Source organism: Vicia villosa, linkage group LG7 (genome assembly GCF_029867415.1).
Source record: "Vicia villosa cultivar HV-30 ecotype Madison, WI linkage group LG7, Vvil1.0, whole genome shotgun sequence".
Taxonomy (NCBI): domain Eukaryota; kingdom Viridiplantae; phylum Streptophyta; class Magnoliopsida; order Fabales; family Fabaceae; genus Vicia; species Vicia villosa.
In genome coordinates, this window is record NC_081186.1 from 104,618,754 (window position 1) to 104,635,342 (window position 16,589).

A 16,589-nucleotide genomic window follows, 5' to 3' on the forward strand; every position below is an offset into this window, starting at 1 on the left:
ACAATGGGTCGTGGAATTCGAGGGACGTGGTGTGGAGTTGCAAGACAATTGTTTGGAGGTGGTCTTATATTGGGAAAATTACCCATTCCAATTATAACTTCTATGAGTTTAGCAATAGCCCATTGTTCTACTTAAGCTAAGTTGTAATAGGTCTGTAATTTTCTTTTTGTTTCGCTTTTAGTCGTTGTAATATCGAACGGGCGGAGGTTCCTTTTAATATATTTCTTGATTTCAAAAGAAAAAACTTATAAAATCATTTGTAAGAAATGCAAACGGGTACAAGAAAGGAAATATATATATCAGAAGTGCAAGACAGGTACAAGAAAGGAAATAGAACATTTTTCCTAACTCTCATTATTATCATTTTTATTATCTTATTATAAATAGCATCACATTATTCAGTGTTGATTTGGTGATCAGCAGTTGAAGTAACAGAAGCAAGCAAATCCAAGGCCTTGAGCATGACAAGCTCCAAAAGTAGCTTGTTCCGCATTGATGCACAGATCTTTACAGGCTCCGGTGTCTAAACATGGACCTCGCCAATCCTTGCTCCTCTTTTGACAAAGACTCCCTTGTACTTCTGCACAAAACAAAACTAAAAGAGTGAAAACACACTTAAAATTAAATAAAATATACATATAAAACTTAATTATATTGTCGCACCGCAGAAAAGGAGAAGGGCCACACTAAGGAACAGAAAGATGGTGAAGAGTTTAGGAAAACAAAAAGCCATTTGGTAATTGTAAACGATGTAGGTTTTGTTCTTTACGAGACTTGCTTCATCAAATGTGTGTTTGAGGGTATATATAAGGATATATAAGATGGCACATGTTCTTTTTTTTGAGAATTAATTTTAACATCATGCTTGAAACTTCATTTGGGTTGCATGCATTTTAACTTACTCGGTATAATTCGGCTGATCTGATTCTTCACCTCTTTTTTGTGCTATGGTCGATGTAATCAAAGAGTTGTTGCAAGCTATGCATGTTGGTATCACAAGTTTACTATATGGCCTATTAATTAATTGTTGTTCTTCACTATTTCAAATATATGTGATTAAAGTGATAGTTTTACAGTTGAATTGACGTGTACAAATTTTTTTAAATCAATTGTTTAAATAGTTTATAACATCATGGACGAGGTAGTAATTTTTCAAATAAGATTAAAACATGAATTTACATGTCATCCTTTAACATATTATTTTCACCTCCTTACAAACTATATCTCATATTATATATTATTTATTTATTTATCTATGTTATTTTGTTATAATTGTTGAAAAATAAAGATTTATAATTTTTTTAATGTTTTTTTTGAATATTTTGGTATTTTAGGATATCAAATATATTTTAAAAACAGTAAACAAAAAGAAATTAAAAGTTTGTTGTTAATTTTTTTATAGCACACTCTCCCAAAACATATTGCAACAATAGTTAACAATATGCCCACCTATGTGATATTAATTTTTTATAGCACTCTCCCAAAACATATTGCACCAAGAGTTAACAATATGCCCACCAATGTCATATGTATTAAATCAAAAATGGTTTTGTCAAGAGTTTCACATAAAATAGTATATAGTTGGAGCATTTGCTTATAGATAATGGTAATTATCATCTTACAAATTAGTTTAGTATTGTATGCTTGAATTAAATTTTAGCTAGCCACATTTTTTAATATGGCATTAAGAGTCTGGTTTGAGATTCTTCGAATTACCGATTATCAAATTTCTGCTATAGAGCCACCCACTACTTATTTTTAATGATTGAATACGTATTTATTTGTATATAAGTCTCACATCGACTATAACATGTAATGAACTATAAATCATTCTATTTATAAGACAGTCTCTATAGTGCTATTCTCACATGGTTAATCTCAATATCTCTCAATATCTTACATGGTATCAGTTAAGGTAAAGATCCAAACCTAATCAAAGTTGCTGCCACTGCAGTAGCTCGTCCCCTAGCGTTGCTACCGCCACTGCTTCTCCCTAAAAGTTGTCGTCATCGTAGTAGTTCCTCAGCCTCCAGCACCGCCGCCACCGCAGCTCCTGCTGTCGCACCTCCGCCGCTGCAGCCCCTCCTCTTGCACCGCCGCAGCTTCTGCCGCGCCACCCACTACTACGTAGTAATCACCGCGCCTCCAACACTATGTCTTCTTCTTTCGGTGATGAGTCTGAGATGTTTCTATCAAGGTAAACAACCCCCACCAAGTCGTCATCTCCTTCCGATATACAAGAGTTTCACCCAGTCCTTCTTAGCACCAAATTACTTATATCTTCCCCAAAGACCTTCCTAAAATCTTCTTCAATGATTTTCGAACCAGTATAAGCGTTCGTCAACCTCTTATTTTGACTACGAGGTGTGATAAAAAATGTATTTATTTATTAATACAATATGTATTTATTTGTATATAAGTCCCACATAGACTATAATATGTAATGAACTGTAAATCTCTCAATATCTTACTGTTATTTTCACACGGTTGATCTCAATATCTTACACTTTCACCTAAACTATATACACAATAACCGTGGTGGAAAGATTGTGATACACACCATTTAAAAAACGCTAAAATAGTATTGCCGGTATTGAACGCATCTACTCTCTACTTTTCACTACAGTTGAATATTTCAACTGCGGTGAAATGTAGTGCGCTATCCAATTTATTACCACAACCAATAGTTCATGATAGAAAGTAGAACACTTACTATCACACCATTCATTACTACTTATCATCACCTTTGATGAAATCATTATTCTAACCATAGTGAAATACACTTTTTTTATAGTAGTGGTTCTTAGCCTTTTTTCGTTTTTTTCTCTCTTTATGTTGTTTGTTTTGATATATATATATATATATATATATATATATATATATATATAAGCAACTTTTGTATTAAGAATATGAGTATTAGGGGTCTTTCAACCCTTACAAGAAAATCAGGAAAGAAAACTTGATACAACAAAGAAATCAAAGGCAAAGAACCGGGTTTTTAAACCATCCATAAAAATTACACAAAATTCTACCATTAAAACCTATTGCAAGCCACCACCAAGAATACCACATAATCTTGAAAAAGATAAACATTTAGATATCTGCAGAGATACGAACCATCACTAGTACAAAAATGTTAATTTACACCCGTTTTTTATTAAATTTACACCCATTATTTTTAATAAAAATCGGGTGTATATCCACCGGGTGAAAAATGTCTAACGCATTTACACCCATTATTTTTAACAAAAATCGGGTGTAATTGGGCGTAATTACGTTTTTAATTACACCCTATTTTAATAAAAATCGGGTGTAATTACGTTTTTAATTACACCCTGTTTTAAAAAAATCGGGTGTAATTGGACGTAATTACGTTTTTAATTACACCGTGTTTTAATAAAAATCGGGTGTAATTAGGCATAATTACATTTTTAATTACACCCTGTTTTAGTAAAAATCGGGTGTAATTGAACGTAATTACGTTTTAATTACACCCTGTTTTAATAAAAATTGGGTGTAATTGGGCGTAATTACATTTTAATTACATCCTGTTTTAATTAAAATTGGGTGTAGATACGTTCTTAATTACACCCTATTTTAATAATAATCGGGTGTAAATGCGCCATTTATGAATGAACAATTATATTATATTTAAATCTATTTACACCCTATTTCATATACACTATTTAGTTATATTTCATTTTCAGTCATAATATTGCAAATACTATAAAATCATACACATAAAAATCATATTTTAACTAAGTCAAAATATTTTTAATATTAACCAAAAGTATACAAAATCATGTGCATTCATAATATTTCAAGTACTATAAAATCATACACATAAAAATTATATTTTAACCAAGTCATAACACCTTCTTCATATATAATTTTACGCCATGCTTGACGGTTAGCTTCGGTTGTTCTCTAGTCCAATTGAATCCAACCGCTTTCCACATGTACCATTGGATTCATCCATGGCCAAAATACCACGCCCTGGAGAAGCAATTGTTTTCCACAATTCAATCCGGAGGAAGATCTTCTACATTCGTGTACACCGACTTCATCTTCTCAAGCAAAGTCAAAGTAGTTATCGGGTTACCTTTTTCTTCATATTCACCAAAACTAGATGATTTTCAGTCCCACCGGAAACAAGTTCATAGCCTTTCTCACTCAGAGCCTGTAATATATTCAGTGTTAATTAATACACAACAGATTAATCTCTTTGGTCCAACAAGGAGACTGGCTCTTGTGTTGATTGACTCCAATATCTATGAGAAGAGACTACTGAGTTATCCTTTCTAATATGTACCTGTGCAAATAATCCATAAACACAAACAAACACAAACTCACCTTTTTCATTTCTTGTCATACTTTGCTTTTAACTACACTATGCACACATGTACGATCAATGTAGTTGCCAAATTGTTAGTTATTTTATTCCATTCACTCACTAAAAACTGCCATATTCTCATGCAGTTTCATAATGATGTGAATGGGGTTCAGTTGAGTTCTCAGTGGATATTGGCCATAAGTGAGAGTGTATCTTAAACGTGGATATTGGCCATAAGTGAGAGTGTATCTTAAAGTTATCTAGTTTCAGTCTTCCACTAGTTATTTGAAATAATTTAATTAAAAACATAATTATATATATTTGACTAAATAGAATTTTCATTCCTTAGGCAACTAAATAGTTTAATCATGTAATACTGTTTTCAATATTTCAACTATAGTAATTACTTTGATTTTTTTACCGACTAATTACTTAGATATAAATTAGTAAGTTGTATATAGAACCCAAGAACAATCAACAACGGCAACAAGAGAAAGTTGAAGGTACAGAAAAGAAATTTACCTTTTGTGACATTAGGATGGTTAGTTTATACCAAGCAACAACTTCTTGTGTAAGTTCATGCCTGAGAGCAGCAATTTCAGCTTCTGGCCTGCACCCTTAGTCCATCATTTTAACTGATTCTGATTCAGCTTCACACCTTACTATTATTATTAACCATTTTGAACACAATCATTTAGTACTACTTACTCTAACAAAACCCAATTCAAATAAATCATAGATAGTTCATAACTGATTCTGACGCATATAATTCAAGTGTCACTGCAAAGTTAAGCCATCAAGGTGAATCATGCATTCAAAGTTGCCAAAGTTTCATCGAAGAGAAAAAATTGATCATACTTGTATAATAAGGGAAACTCCATCAAAAGTCATGAACGTTCTTACCATTAAATTGATCTTACCATTACATCAGGGAAACTCCACCTTGAAGATCTGGATAGAGTAAATGTTTTGATTTCACGCCATGATGATCGTTTGTGTCTTGTGAACTGTGATCAACATAAGCACGAAGCAAGGTATGAATCTCATTCATGCCAACATTATGCTAAAGCTGCATTTGAGTTAGGAGGTCGTCCAAACGACGTTATCGAGACTATGCAATGAAGATGAAGCCATGTTATGATCTAACACCCCAATTCTAAACAAAGAATAAGAGATTGCTAATAATACCACTAGATGATTAAGAATCTAAGAAATATAGAGTTGGTAGGACGAAAGAATATTTTAAAAAGGAAATTTGATGTATCTACATTTCTCTTCGGCTATATCCATTATAAAAGGTTGAGATTTATATAGTTTAAATTGAAAACTTGAGCTGTTGGGTATAGCTTATTGTGGAGACGAATTCTCTAGCAAAACAAATTTTGACTTCTCAAATGACTCCATCCAACAATAGTTCACCGTTAATATGAATAGATACTGTGGCATTATATTCTTTGAAACCTGATGAAACTTCCAGATCTGCGAGGGTCATGCAGCAATGAGATCCTTATTTAGAGAGGACGGGAATAAAGTTATGACCATGTAAACTTCATATACTCAACCACTTTTCACAATATCATTACCATGATGCACTGAAAATTTTAGATAGCAAGTAATGAAATAGTAAAACCATAACTAGAAAACTGGTAATAACAATGTTTGGATTACAAATCAGATCAAACAAATTGATCGATGTTTTAGTTCCGAGTACATTTAAAAAGATATTCCCAATACCAAAGATAAAAGCCAAAATAAAGAACATTAAACAACTTATACAAGTACAAAGCAAATTTAAATGCGGATTATACAGGCAGTTACCAACATTAAAAGGCAATAGAAAGAACATATAAAACCGGAATGACGAATATGGTACCTGAGAGGTTGCAAATGACTTGAGATCAGACCTTGGAATGTAATTAAGGCCACAATTCCATCCAGGAACACATATGGCTTCTATATAATCAGCAAAAAGTGATGCCATAAAAGCCGCATTGACAACATATTGAAGAGATTGACCTTGTCCATGGTTCAGTTGTATCAAACCCCCTGCAAATTTTCATGTTAACACACATCTTGCAAATTTTTTTGAAGCTTAGCAATCACAATGGCACATCTTTGTATTGAGTTATTCAAGTTTATCTACTGATATAAATAGTTGCGATATTGTCCGGAAGAACTTATAGAAACAACTTATAACATGTCCAGAAATAGTTTTCATCTTATTTATATAAGCTCTCCGTAATAGTTTGTACATTAGACTAGTTTAAATTTTAATTTGGAAAATGTTAATTCGAGCCTTAAGGTGCATGTTAATGAACCATTTCTAGCAAAGAAGAAAAAAAGAGACAACATATTCTATTTAGTGACATGAACACATCAATTACAAAGTTAAGTAGAATATGAGTTACTATATAATGATCTTTCTATTCAAGCTTATAGACGTGAATACGATCACCATGAAAATATCGTTGAATTTAAATGTGTTTGAGAACATGATTTTTTTTAATAGTAAAGTTTCCTTGGATATTACTAGTTTCATATCACTAATGCCTCTGTTCTTTCTTCTATTCTTATAAATCTAATCAAACCTTGTACATAATTAGTACATGTTTAGATCGATAAAAGATAGGGTAACATTTACATGTGCAAGGAGAGCTTAGTTAAAGTTATTGAAGCTGAAAACCTAAGCTAAGCACTTTATAGTACTTTAGCTATAATAATGTAATATAGTACTTTATAGCCAAGAATTGAGCCAAAGTAATATAATTTATAACCTCAGAACATTAAGAGATTCACTATACTATTAAATTATATTGTTTGGTATCAGTTTCTATCACTATACTAATACTAACTAGTGAACATCAAGAAGCTTAAGAATACATACATTAGATAGTGTAAGTATTCAATGCAATCCAAACACTAACAGAAAAAAATGCTCGAAACAGCCCCATTCTACCAACAAAGAAGCCTCATTTTCTAATTATTTTAAGCAAACCATTTAATATACTTATGCATCAAACAGCTACAAGTATAAGAAAAAACTCACCAGCTAGCAAATAGAGTGTGAATCCAACAATTTAGTTGGAGAAACCACTGTGGATCTGTCAATAAATAACCACAATACCAAATATTAAGATAAGATTCATACAATTAAGTCAAAAGGAAACCACTGTGGATCTGTCAATAAATAACCACAATACCAAATATTAGGATAAGATTCATACAATTAAGTCAAAAGGAAACAACAGGGTGAGATACAACAGCAAGCAAAGACAACTAACAAAGTAAGAAAATTCATCCATCCATCTTAGATCATGAAGCTAAGATAACAAATACATGTTCATCCATCCATCTTAGATCATGAAGCCATGTAGCCTAACCAATTAACTATTTTTATCCATCACTTGCATTAGAAATATTAGTTCTGACTTCAAAATAAATGTATTTGAAGGCAGATAACCTGAGAGGGTATAGTTGAAAGAGAACAATCTGGTTTTATTTCTTTTCAGTGTGTGTTTACGGTTCTTATAGATATGACCAATTAACAGCTTTTTTTCTCCAATTAGTCAACTACAAACTGGACTCTTATATTTCAATGTATGAAAGGCATTTAATCCCCCATTGCCTTGTCATTCTGAGTTTACCTTGACTTGCTCATGCCACTAAATTTAGGCAACAACAGAGGTTTAGGTAAGAACTTTTCCAATCTTTTCAAATTCAAGGACAATAACAAATAGTCAAGATTATGTGTATGACTAAATTAATTTCATTGAATCTATTTCCGAATCCAAAACAATGAGAGCAGAAACTCATCTGAATAAAGTTTGACTATAAGCTCACCATATCAACAACTCTTAAACCCAACCTAATTAACAATTATCTAACACAATACAAGGCAAATAAAGTGATATAATCTAAAACAATTTAGTTGTGAACACAACATATAACGCGGGAAATACCAATGATCTCGAGTAAGAAGTCTACCAATGATGTATGTTAAAGCTCTCTTGATGAAACTTGATGATTTACACCTGAAGCCACAACCGAAAACCTTGATTCCACCTGAGCAAATCAGCCACAACTGAGCAAATCAGCCACAAGATTAACATTGAAATACGAGTAACTATAAGATATTTTATAGTTGATTGCGTACCTACTCATTCATGGGTTTTTCCAGAAAATACTATAGGTTTACCTTTGAAGTAGAAAACGCGAAAAATAGATGGACATTCGCCGAAGAGAAATCTTGAAAAGCTAAAGAGGGAATATCCAGCAGAAGAGACAACAATTATGAGAATACGAGACGTTGAGTTGCGATGCTGAGATGAATTGAGATTGTAGCATCGAAATGTTGAGTTGAATTGCGATTGTAGCACCAAAATGTTGAGTTGAATTGCTAGCTAAATGGTTTCATCAAGAAATTGGGAGAATACGAAATTAGGGTTTAAGAAGAGTCAAAGTTCATGATGGGTCTGAGAGGAATCGAAATCAAAACTGACGAAGGATTTGAGATGAATTGGGGGAATTGCGCCGCTGTTGAATCTGCTTGAAGGATGGGTTTTGTGTGTTGCAGGTTTAGATGCGTCAATGAAACGAATATTTTGTGGGTTACAAAATTAAATAATTTTTTTAAGCAATTTAAATTTACACCCGTTTTAAATTTAATGGGAGTAATTGAGATTTGATTATAATGATATTTTTAATTTACACCCGATTTTTAATAAATAGAGTGTAATTTGTCGCATGTTAATCCTTAAAATAAAACTTTATTTACAAAATTGCCATCATGTTTCTAATTTACACCCGTTTTTAAAATATCGGGTGTAAATTTTTAAATTATATTATTCATTTTGTACTAGTGCATGTATTATAAAGGAAATACAACATTTTCCTAGTTCCGGTTATTTTATAAATAGATTTACATTGGTTCAACATAACTTGAATTTAGTGTCAATTTGGTCAGCACTTGAAGTAACAAAAGCAAGACGCTCCAAAGTTATCACGGAAACAAGCCCCGCTAACTGCGTGTTCAATGTTGATGCACTCTTTCTTACAATTTTCCGACACCAAACAAACCCCTGACCATAATTGGCTGCGCCTTTTACAAAGTTTTGCTTGCACCCCTGCAACACAGTAATCAAAAACATAGTGAGTGTGTTCACTTTGTACTTTATGATATCAGTGTAATCATTTGATAGTCAATGGCTCATTTGATGAAATTTATATAGTTGAATTGAAAGTAAGGCAATAAAAATAAATAAATATATATATATATATATATATATATATATATATATATATATATATATATATATATATATATATATATATATATATATATATATATATATATATATATATATATATATATAGTTGTACCCGGTGTGGAGAAAAGGAGCAGGGCAAGGGTGATGAACATAACGATGGTGTAGAGTTTAGGAGAAGAGGAAGCCATTTGTTAATATAAATGGAAATGATATTTGGTTGTAATGAGAGTTGCTTCAACAAGTGTGTGTTTGTGGATGTATATATAACTATATCCAAGAAGACAATGTGCTTCTTTTGTTTTCGATAATTTGAACAGCTAGGGGAAATTATTGAGTTGTATTTTAACTAACATGATCTGTTTTGGGCTGTTTGTCCCCCCTTGTTTCTTGTGGAATGAATGATACAATCAAGGGTTTCTCTAAGCTTTGCATGTTTGACCTTTTACTATTGAATGTTTATTATTTTCTTGTTCTTGTCTAGTAGTACTCTTGCAGTCTTGCTTGATTCCCCTCTTGATGTATATACCAAAACTTATATTTATATTCAATTTATGACTTTCGAGGATAACTCAACTTCTAAGAAACACTTTTATTGTCAGCGGGTTGTCCACTGACGAAACTCCCACTATAACTGTATCATTGACATATTAAAGCTGGAAGCAGGGACGGACCCAAAAATTTTAGAATGCGGAGGTAAAATTTATATAATAAATTTAGCATTATAATTATAAATAAAAATACATCATATAACAAATATATTTAAAGTTCTAAATATTTGTATGCCAAATTGTTAAAAAATTCAAGTGTAGCTAAATAAAATACATTTTTATATAGTGTAATAGTTTTGAAGACATACATTGACATATAGTCCTCTTGATAAATGGCTCTATATCTCTCTTTCATGTACTTTATACACAATGACCATATATAAAATAAATATTTAATAACATATTTGCAAGCATACTAGTTAACAAATGTGAGATATTGGATCGAACTCTAGTATTGTCGAAGGGTAGCTTCTTGGTTCGACAGTTCGACAGAGTTAAGCATGAAGTCGAAGGATTGTTCACATGCTGGTGTCGAAGTGTGCATGCTGTAGTCGAAGATGGGTCTAGCATGCAGATGTCGAAGATGCTAGGGTTGTTAGCATGTTAAATTAGGTTTTAGTACTTAAACCCTAATTTGTTAAGTTAGCTTGTTTATTAAGTTGGCTTGTGTAATGGGCCTTGCTGAAAAAGCCCATTAGTTAGTATGTTAGGTTTTATTATAAATAGCATACTAGTCTCTCATCATTGCTAAGCTGCAAATCCTAATTTAGGGTGAGAGAGGTTATTTGTTATTCTTGTAAACTTGTAATCTTGTTTTAAGAGAAAGTGAAAGAATAGCAGTTATAACCAATTCTTGTGTTCTTATTCTCTTCCCTAATTCCCTATTATACTTTGTTATTGGTATCGTTTTTCACAACAAATTGGTGCGGTGAGCGTGGAGAAGATGCCTTCAACAAAGTATGAGATTGAAAAGTTCACCGGAGTGAATGATTTCGGTCTGTGGCGCTTGAAGATGAAAGCCCTACTGGTTCAGCAGGGTTGTTTGGAAGCGTTGAAGGGAGAGGCAGCCATGAATGCTGCATTAACGGCAGCGGAGAAGACAACTATGATCGAGAAAGCACACAGCGCAATTCTGTTGAGCCTTGGTGATAAGGTTCTCCGGCAGGTATCAAAGGAGACGACGGCATCAGGGTTATGGGTGAAACTTGAAAGTTTGTATATGACCAAATCGCTGGTAAATCGACTCTACCTGAAGCAAGCTTTGTATTCATTCAAGATGATTGAAGACAAAGTATTGGCTGAGCAGTTGGATATGTTCAACAAGCTGATTCTTGATCTTGAAAATATTGATGTGAAGATCGATGATGAAGATCAAGCGCTGTTACTATTGTGCGCTTTGCCTCGATCACATGCTCACTTCAAAGAAACTCTCTTGTATGGAAGGGAGTCCCTGACGTTTGAAGAAGTTCAATCAGCCTTGTACTCTAAGGACTTGAATGAACGAAAGGAGCATAAACCTTCGACTGTTGGCGAAGGTTTGGCCGTTAAAGGAAAACTCTTACGAAAGGATGGTAAGTTCGACAAGAAGAAAGGCAAAAGCCAGTCGAAGACTTACAGTGGCGAAGCATCTGGCATTCGATGCTACCATTGTAAGAAGGAGGGTCACACAAGAAAGGTGTGCCCTGAACGCTTGAAATATCATGGAGGTAAGGATAATGGCAACGCTGCCATTGTTCAAGATGATTTCGAATCATCTGATGTTCTTGTGGTTTCAAGCAGTGACTCTAAGAAGGAGTGGATTATGGATTCAGGTTGCACTTGGCACATGACTCCAAACAAAGACTTGTTCGAGGAATTATGTGATCAAGATGGTGGATCAGTATTACTGGGAAACAACAAGGCTTGCAAGATTGCAGGTGTTGGATCTGTGAGATTCAAGCTCCATGATGAGTCAATAAAGTTGTTGACTGAAGTCAGGTATGTTCCTGATTTGAAGAGAAATTTGCTTTCTCTTGGTGAATTCGACAAGAAAGGATATGTTTTCCAAGGAGAGAAAAGTATCCTAAGAGTCATGAAGGGTTCGAAGGAAGTCTTGAGAGGCGTGAAGAAACAAGGCTTGTATACCCTTGAGGCTGAAGTTGTAAGTGGTTCGACAAATGTTGCATCCACGAAACCTTTGTCGAAAACAGAAATCTGGCACATGAGATTGGGCCATGTCAGTGAAAGGGGTCTGGTCGAATTAGGGAAACAAAATCTGCTTGGTGGAGACAAAATCGAAAAGCTGAAGTTTTGTGAACCCTGTGTACTTGGAAAATCTTGCAGAGTGAAGTTCAACAAAGGCAAACAAAGAACACATGGATCCCTTGATTACATCCATGCTGATCTTTGGGGGCCTGCAAGGTGTCCATCACATTCAGGAGCAAGGTATTTTCTATCCATAGTAGATGATTATTCCAGAAAATTATGGGTATTCATCCAGAAGACTAAGGATGAAACTTTTGAGAATTTCAAAAGTTGGAAGACTCTGGTTGAAAATCAGACTGGCAGAAAGGTCAAGAGGTTGAGAACCGACAATGGCCTTGAATTTTGCAATGAGGCATTCGACAGTTTTTGTGCTGCCTCTGGTATTGCAAGGCATAGAACTACTGCAGGTACTCCACAGCAAAATGGTTTGGCTGAAAGATTTAATCGAACTATTTTGGAGAGAGTCAGATGCATGTTGACTAGTGCGGGGTTAAAGAAGGTGTTCTGGGCTGAGGCTGTTTCGACAGCAACATATCTGATAAACAGATGTCCTTCGACAGCGTTAGATATGAAGACACCTGAAGAAGTTTGGTCGGGACATCCACCAGATCTCGACAAACTGAGAGTATTTGGCTGCATAGCCTATGCTCACATTAGGCAAGACAAGGTCGAACCTAGAGCTCTGAAATGCATGTTCATGGGATACCCTGAAGGAGTCAAAGCTTATAGGCTATGGTGCCTAGAGCCAGGTCACAGGAGGTGTATCACCAGTCGAGATGTAGTTTTCAATGAAGCTGAAATGGCTTTTAAGAAAACTGATGATGTTGGTCGAAGTACAGAAACATCTGACGAAGAGCTGGAACAGGTAGAGATTCCTGTTGAGGTGGAGCATGTTGATGCTGAATTGCATATCCCAGATGAAGTCGAAGAAGAAGCAGAAGATGCTGAAGTTGAGGAAACTGACGATGACTACCTATTGTCGAGAGATAGGTCGAGAAGAGTCATCAAGCCACCTCAAAGACTTGGATATGCATATCTTATAGCTTATGCCTTAATCTCTGCAAGTGAGGTTCTAGACGAAGAACCTAGAGACTATAAGGAAGTTATGAGGAGTCGAAATAAGACTGAATGGCTGAAGGCCATGGATGATGAGATGAAATCTCTTCATGATAATCATACTTGGGAACTGATCAAGAAACCTGATGGGGCAAGGTTAGTCAGCTGTAAATGGATTTTCAAAGTTAAGGAAGGAATTGAAGGAGTGACGTCGAAAAGATACAAGGCAAGGTTAGTTGCAAGGGGTTTCACTCAGAAAGAAGGTGTCGACTTCAATGATGTGTTTTCTCCTGTTGTGAAGCATAGGTCCATTCGAATGTTGCTTGCCATGGTGGCACAGTTCGATCTTGAACTGGAACAGATGGATGTGAAGACTGCGTTCTTGTATGGTGATCTAGATGAAACGATCCTGATGAGGCAACCTGAAGGGTATGTCGAAAAGGGGAAGGAAAATTATGTGTGCAAGTTAAAGAGATCTTTGTATGGGCTGAAACAATCTCCTCGACAGTGGAATAAGAGATTCGACAAGTTCATGGCACGCATAAGTTTCATTAGAAGTCAGTTCGACCACTGCGTTTACTTCAGATTTCGACCTGGTAATTCATTTGTTATTTTGTTGCTTTATGTGGATGATATTCTCATAGCAAGCAACAGTGTTGAAGATGTGATGGGGGTGAAGGCTGAACTCAATAAGGAGTTCGATATGAAGGATCTGGGAGCTGCTTCCAGGATTCTTGGAATTGACATTCGGAGAAATAGAAAGAAGTCGAAGATATGCTTATCTCAAGAGGCATATCTACGGAAGATTCTTGAAAAGTTTGGTATGTCGAATTCGAAGCCAGTTGTGACTCCAACAAACCCTCAATTCAAGCTGAGTATTGATCAGTGTCCCAGTACTGATGTCGAAAGAGTCTATATGAATAGCATCCCATATGCTAATATAGTCGGCTCTTTGATGTATGCTATGGTCTGTACTAGACCCGACATAGCTTACGCAGTCAGTCTTGTAAGCAGGTACATGGCGAATCCTGGAAAGGCTCACTGGCAAGCATTGAAGTGGATTTTAAGGTACATAAATGGGTCTCTGAATAGAGTCCTAATTTATGGTGGAGCCTTGGGTGAAGATAGTAAAGCAGTAATAGAAGGATATGTCGACTCTGATTATGCAGGTTGTATGGATTCCAGAAAATCTATTTCTGGATATGTTTTCACTATGTTTGGCACTGCAATTAGTTGGAAAGCAACACTTCAGAAGGTTGTTGCTCTATCAACCACTGAAGCGGAGTATATTGCCCTAACTGAAGCTGTGAAAGAAGCATTGTGGCTTGAAGGTTTTGCGAAGGAGCTGAAACTTCAAGGTCGAGGTATCACTGTTAAATGTGATAGTCAAAGTGCAATACACCTGTCAAAGAATTCAGCCTATCATGAGCGAACTAAGCACATTGATGTGAGGCTGCATTTCGTCAGAGGAGTAATCGAGCGTGGAGAAGTCCAAGTGCTGAAGGTTTCGACTGAAGACAATGCTGCTGATATGATCACCAAGACATTGCCGAGTTGCAAGTTTTTCCACTGTATGCAGTTGATAAAGCTGCATGAAGAAAGCTAGTTTGTTCCTTGACGTTGTAGAGTTAGGTCCAAGGTGGAGATTTGTGAGATATTGGATCGAACTCTAGTATTGTCGAAGGGTAGCTTCTTGGTTCGACAGTTCGACAGAGTTAAGCATGAAGTCGAAGGATTGTTCACATGCTGGTGTCGAAGTGTGCATGCTGTAGTCGAAGATGGGTCTAGCATGCAGATGTCGAAGATGCTAGGGTTGTTAGCATGTTAAATTAGGTTTTAGTACTTAAACCCTAATTTGTTAAGTTAGCTTGTTTATTAAGTTGGCTTGTGTAATGGGCCTTGCTGAAAAAGCCCATTAGTTAGTATGTTAGGTTTTATTATAAATAGCATACTAGTCTCTCATCATTGCTAAGCTGCAAATCCTAATTTAGGGTGAGAGAGGTTATTTGTTATTCTTGTAAACTTGTAATCTTGTTTTAAGAGAAAGTGAAAGAATAGCAGTTATAACCAATTCTTGTGTTCTTATTCTCTTCCCTAATTCCCTATTATACTTTGTTATTGGTATCGTTTTTCACAACAAATTGGTGCGGTGAGCGTGGAGAAGATGCCTTCAACAAAGTATGAGATTGAAAAGTTCACCGGAGTGAATGATTTCGGTCTGTGGCGCTTGAAGATGAAAGCCCTACTGGTTCAGCAGGGTTGTTTGGAAGCGTTGAAGGGAGAGGCAGCCATGAATGCTGCATTAACGGCAGCGGAGAAGACAACTATGATCGAGAAAGCACACAGCGCAATTCTGTTGAGCCTTGGTGATAAGGTTCTCCGGCAGGTATCAAAGGAGACGACGGCATCAGGGTTATGGGTGAAACTTGAAAGTTTGTATATGACCAAATCGCTGGTAAATCGACTCTACCTGAAGCAAGCTTTGTATTCATTCAAGATGATTGAAGACAAAGTATTGGCTGAGCAGTTGGATATGTTCAACAAGCTGATTCTTGATCTTGAAAATATTGATGTGAAGATCGATGATGAAGATCAAGCGCTGTTACTATTGTGCGCTTTGCCTCGATCACATGCTCACTTCAAAGAAACTCTCTTGTATGGAAGGGAGTCCCTGACGTTTGAAGAAGTTCAATCAGCCTTGTACTCTAAGGACTTGAATGAACGAAAGGAGCATAAACCTTCGACTGTTGGCGAAGGTTTGGCCGTTAAAGGAAAACTCTTACGAAAGGATGGTAAGTTCGACAAGAAGAAAGGCAAAAGCCAGTCGAAGACTTACAGTGGCGAAGCATCTGGCATTCGATGCTACCATTGTAAGAAGGAGGGTCACACAAGAAAGGTGTGCCCTGAACGCTTGAAATATCATGGAGGTAAGGATAATGGCAACGCTGCCATTGTTCAAGATGATTTCGAATCATCTGATGTTCTTGTGGTTTCAAGCAGTGACTCTAAGAAGGAGTGGATTATGGATTCAGGTTGCACTTGGCACATGACTCCAAACAAAGACTTGTTCGAGGAATTATGTGATCAAGATGGTGGATCAGTATTACTGGGAAACAACAAGGCTTGCAAGATTGCAGGTGT

The 16,589-nt window shown here is 35.5% G+C and overlaps 1 long non-coding RNA gene and 1 pseudogene across 2 annotated transcripts; both read right to left on the reverse strand.

The window, feature by feature from the left end:
- Positions 1–416: 416 nt before the first annotated feature.
- Positions 417–9,788, reverse strand: LOC131618147 (defensin-like protein 19; annotated as a pseudogene).
- On the reverse strand, positions 3,843–8,892 carry LOC131618148 (uncharacterized). 2 transcript variants are annotated; one of them, XR_009288752.1, is made up of 4 exons: positions 8,529–8,892; positions 8,318–8,395; positions 7,380–7,434; positions 3,843–4,180 (listed from the first exon to the last, which is right to left on the reverse strand). It is a non-coding gene; the product is annotated as an uncharacterized LOC131618148 (long non-coding RNA). The 2 variants fall into 2 exon arrangements; XR_009288751.1 differs by having other exon boundaries at positions 8,293–8,395.
- Positions 9,789–16,589: the final 6,801 nt, after the last annotated feature.